Source organism: Macrobrachium nipponense, chromosome 24 (assembly GCF_015104395.2).
Source record: "Macrobrachium nipponense isolate FS-2020 chromosome 24, ASM1510439v2, whole genome shotgun sequence".
Classification (NCBI taxonomy): domain Eukaryota; kingdom Metazoa; phylum Arthropoda; class Malacostraca; order Decapoda; family Palaemonidae; genus Macrobrachium; species Macrobrachium nipponense.
The window spans coordinates 3,560,876-3,566,489 of record NC_061091.1 but is presented as its reverse complement, the minus strand read 5'-3'; positions in this window follow the sequence as shown (position 1 = coordinate 3,566,489).

Here is a 5,614-nt window from a genome sequence, read left to right as displayed (position 1 = left end):
GGGGGAAAAAAGGTACGATAAAGAAGAAGAAGAGGAAGAAAAAAAAAAACACGACACTACATATTTTCCATTGTGACAAATTTTCTTTGTGGGTTTTTTGTTCCCCTTTCTTACTCTTTTGCGAATCCGTTGCCATGGTAACGGGCGGCGATTGCTTCCAAGGGTATCTATCGTTGGAAGTTGGAATATTTCCATTCCATCTGGGAATGGGAGGAGAGGGGGCGGGGCTGTTGTAAAGTGGAAAGGGGAAAACGGAGAAGAAGAAGAAAAAGAAGAAGAGGAAGAAGAGGAAGAAGAAGAAGAAGAAGAAGAAGAAGAAGAAAAAGAACCAAGAAGGTGAGGAAAGGTAACAGAATTTATTAAAGAGGATGAAGACGTTTAAAAGAAGAATGAGGAGGAGGTGAATGACAACTAAGAGGCAGATGAGTACGAAGAGGAGTGAGAAAATGAGTAAGAAGAGGAGGAAGACGAGTGGGAGGAGGAGTAGAGAGAGGAGGAAGACGAGTGGGAAGAGGAGTAGGGAGAGGAGGAAGACGAGTAAGAAAAAGAGTAAGAAGAGGAGGAGGACGAGTTGGAGGAGGAGTAGGGAGAGGAGGAAAACGAGTGAGAACATGAGCAAGAAGAGGAGGAGGACTGATCATAAGTAAGCTGGTGTCACAATTCCAAGGATCGCTAGCACTGTTGGGAGGAGTAGGAAGAGAGAGGAAAAAAAAAAATAAGACGACGAGTGGGACGAGAAGGAAGAAGAGGAGAAGGAGGAGGAGGAGAAAGAAGACTTGTAGGAATAGAGGCCAAGAGTCGGGAGTAACGTGTTGTTCGATTTCGTGGCTTTGGCTGCCCAGTAAATCACAGTGGCTGGAATGTTCAGTTCTCGATCTTGCCTTGAGATAAGCGGGACGCCATATCCCAAAAAAACTACCCATACAATTTTCTCGAAGATAATCTCATTATGTTTCCCACACCCAAATTACCAGCTGGCCACTACCTTCATTCTCAGCTAGGGGCATAGCAACAAAAAACCGGGGCTGGTGTAGTACTAGCATATACATCTCGGGAATTTGTGTTCATTGGACTGTGAACGAATGGCGTTGTTGTAGTAGACCTGCGTGATGCAGAGATGGGTGGGCGAGTGAGTGAGGCGACGGAACGTGGTGTCATTGTGTCCCTGAGCTGGCCAAGTATGTTATTTTGCCAGAAAAAAAAAAAAAAAAAAAAAAAAAAAAAAAAAAAAACAAAAAAAAAAAAAAAAAAAAAAAAAAAAAAAAAAAAAAAACAAGGAGACTCAATGGATTTCTTTCCCCTTAATACTTATCATGACAATTAGTTCGCCATTAATGGCAGGTGATATTTCGAGAAGTGGAATACCGATTCAAATGCAAGATGGAGAAGGATGACTGGGTTGTTTCGCCGTTGTTTCAGCGAAGCAACGAACCATTTACAAAACAGCGTGCGAATAAATCAAGCGCTAAAAGCGGACAGCAGTAGAGAAATGACATGGTTGGTGTCTGATCGTCTATATATTCAATTCCAAGCTTTCAGTACACCCTCAGTATACCACGTATCATCACGAACTATGTAGCATCATGATGCTCACGTCTCATCATATACCAAATATATCGTCAATGACGAAATGTCTTCCTGACCCATCTAAGGACAGCGTAACGCCAAAGGTTGAAATAAAAATAAAAATGCGAAAAACTTATGAAATCATCGCAACTTCGGTAGAGAGCTTTCTTAATGAAAAATAAGAGGTTTTAAAAAGTGCCACGAAAGAAAAAAATATATATATAAAACTTGACTCTTGAAGGCAGTAGAAACGCGAGGATTATGCATAACATATATATCTATATATAGATATATAATATATTATATCTATAATATATAATATAATAGTATATAATATTTATATAATAATCACATAACATACATTACATATACATATGTATATGTATGTGTGTGTATATCAGACATCAAATTCCCACTTTCCTCCAGTTTAACGCTCCCCATTTCAAGTTTATAATTGCATTAGATTGAATTCGGATTCCAACGGCGGAACTCGAAGTTCAAATTATCATTTTCGTATTTACACTGGCGGGTTCCGCCGCCCGGTATATTAAGCAGCCGTGGGTAGGCGCCCGTGGGCGTGAGCGGGAGACATCCCGTCCCGTTCAAGCGGGGGTTGAATCATGTCCTTTCTTCGTATGCTGATTCATGTTCGACTTTGTTGTTGTTGTGGTTGGGGGGGGAGGAAAGGTCTATGGAAAAAGGTGTTCTTACCGGCTGCTTTACTAGCAAGAGCCCGTGTTGGCATAAGGTCAGGTAAATCTAAAACAAAAGGGGTTTCGCATTCAGGTATAGAGACGTGAATTTTAGGATAAGATATTTATGATTTATTTATTATAATGAAGATGTAAAAAATAAATAAATAAATAATGTGCAAGTTAAACAGTACAGATCAATTATTTCTAATAAAATATAGCGTATTTATTTGAATTCTCGTTGGGTGAAACAAGGCTCTATTTGACCGTAGGTTTTAGTATGTTTTATTTCATATGCTGATTAATTTAAAGTATGTCTCTGCTCGATCATATATATATATATATATATATATATATATATATATATATATATATATATAAGATATATATATAAAATGGGTATATGCGCGCGCAGAGTCCCACTAATAATATAAATGTATATTCTGCTCTGCTAACGTAAGCAAGAACAACATGGTGATTGTGCCAAAACTGCAATAATTCTAACCAAACTTTTATACGGAACGTCAGAAGTGAACAAAAGCGGCCACACATTATATATATAAATAATTAGATAAGTATTTATTTATTTGTTTATTTTTTTTATTCCCGGGAATTCGTATGGGCGGTGCATTATCAAATTCCGCGGATTGCACAGTTTTGAAGAGACAAAGAGGCTCGTTCGAACAATGGCAGTTATTCGGGACGGTTTGATACGAGAAATGAAAAGGAGAGAGAGAGAGAGAGAGAGTTACAAGGGTTAGAATGTCTCAAAGACTTGTTAGTCCATCCGAGGAGACATCGTGTGCAGAGAGAGAGAGAAGCGAAGAAGAAGAAGGGAGAGAAGAGAGAGACGAGAGAGAGAGAGAGCATAAAAAAAAAAGAGGAGAGAGATGAGAGGAAGAAGTGAAAAGAGAAAGAAGGTGAGTGAAAAAAGCACCATCGAGAGAGAGAGAGAGAGAGAGAGAGGACGAGGGGAAACTAGAGAAAGGGAGAAAGAGAGTAGAGAGTGAAGAGAGAGAGAATCTACCAATACCCCTTTAACATTTGTAATGTTGTGGGAGGTTTCTCTAAATGAACATGACAGCGATTTTGCGTCACATAAGTTAAAAAAAAAAAAAAAAAAAAAAAAGTCGGGGAAAAACATAAATAGAAACGTTCAGTACAAAAGGGTTACTGAATCGAGTCCCTTTTATGGAAGATTAACGCAGTTTATATATATATATATATATATATATATATATATATATATATATATATATATATATATATATATATACAGAGAATCGGGCGAGTACTACTTTCTTGGGCCACCTCCCGATGATGAGAGAGAGAGAGAGAGACGAGAGAGAGAAGAGGCGAGAGATGAGGAGAGAGAGAGAGTCTGGTAAAACAATGAAAGGCCTTGTAAAAGGAATATTAAAAAACCCTATCGTGTGTTATCCCTTCTTCTGTTATGAAACAATGACATTATTATTATTTTTTCAATTTTTTTTATTTTTATTATTTTAATTATGTTTAATAGCTTTATGTTATTTCAATTTTTATACTTTTCACATTTTAATTGTTTTATTCAAATTTCTATTAGTTTTCGAAGACCGTGTTTGAATTCCAAAATCAGTTTTGAAAAACTTCATACACGAAGGAATCCCAGTATATCGAGAATGGCAATGTTTTTCTCATTACTACCACACTCCCCACGCATCTTGAAAATGGTCGTAAGAATAAAATCTAGAAGTCTGGGAACAGAACGAAACTGAGCGACTGCCGGAGTCGTCGGCGAAACCCACCCCCCCCCCCAAACAACTCCCCCCTGCCCCATCCCCCGCCTCTGCCTCCTCTCCTCCTCCTCCTCACCGGTTTCTCAGAAAGATCACCCACCAACCCCTCCGCCCTATTCCCCCAACCGGGTAGCCTGCCTTTCTTTCTCTGGAATAAAAAGAAACATTTAATTCCACGTCCTCCGCAAGGTCCCCCCCCCCCCCCCCCCCCACACAACACCCTCTCCGGGCCCGCACAGCATTTTTTAACATCAATGAAATTTGCCGGAATTTCATTATCGACATATCGGTTTCCCGAGCCCCAGGAGGCAAAGGAGACGGTATGTGTATGGGGTTAGGGAGAGGGGGGCCATTATTGGGGAGAGAATCCCGTAGATGTTCTAGTTCTACATTCTAAGGCTGTTCTAGGACTGGAATTAAGTATACCTTTATAACCAGACCACCGAGAGCTGGTTATCAGCTCTCCTAGGGCTGGCTCGAAGGATTTTTTTTTTTTTTACGTGGCTAGGAACCAATTGGTTACTTAGCGACGGGACCTACAGCGACCTACAGCTTATTGTGGGATCCGAACCACATTATAAATCTTTAATCTTTAATCGCCAGAAATAAATTCACCTAGCCCCGCACTGGCAGCAGCGGGAAGCGAACTCGGTCTACCAGATTGATAGGCGAGTGCGCAACCCCACTCGTCCAATGGGGAGCTCTAGGACTGGATTGGAAAAGATAGAGTTTAAGCTCAAGGCCAAGCACTGGGACCTATGAGGTTATTCAGCGCTGAAACGGAAATTGACAATAAAAGATTTGAAAGGTGTAACAGGAGCAAAACCTCAAAGCAACTGCACTATGAATCAATTGTTGGGTGGAAAGCAAGATGGAAGAAAGAGAATATAAAAGGAGGTACAGTAAAAGGAACGAAAGGGGTTGCAGATAGGGGCCGAAGGCACGCTGCAAGGAACCTTGAGGAATGCCTACGGTTTTGTTTGTTTGTTTGTTCTGATTTCCCCATCAGTGCATGGTCTCCAACGACTCATTGACACTTGCCGCCAATATGCAGAGGAATTTGATATAATCTACAACGAAACCAAGACCCAGTGGATGTCGCTGCTCCCGAGATCGCTTAAGCATATTGCAGAACCACAAATTTTCCTCGGAAACCATCGGCTGGAATTTGAGCACAAATTTCCGTATTTGGGTCACATTATCACCGACGACTTAAAAGATACGGCAGACATTGAACAGAGGCATCGTAAACTATGAGCAACTGGCAACATGATTGCAAGGAGGTTTGCCTTCTGTCACCGAGACGAGAAACTGCCGCTCTTCCGCTCGTACTGCTACAGTATCTATGGGTGTTCCCTCTGGACGAACTATACCCGAGAGACCATGAGACGTATCACTGTTGTGCACAATGACATTCTGAGACGCCTCACAAACACTCCACGCTACCACTCCGCCACACAGATGTTCTTAGAAAACCACCTGGACAATTTAAAAATCATTGTAAGGCGAACAATGTCCAGTCTGGTAACCCGAGTGAGAAACAGCAGCAACTCGCTCATACAAAGCATCCTAAGGAGT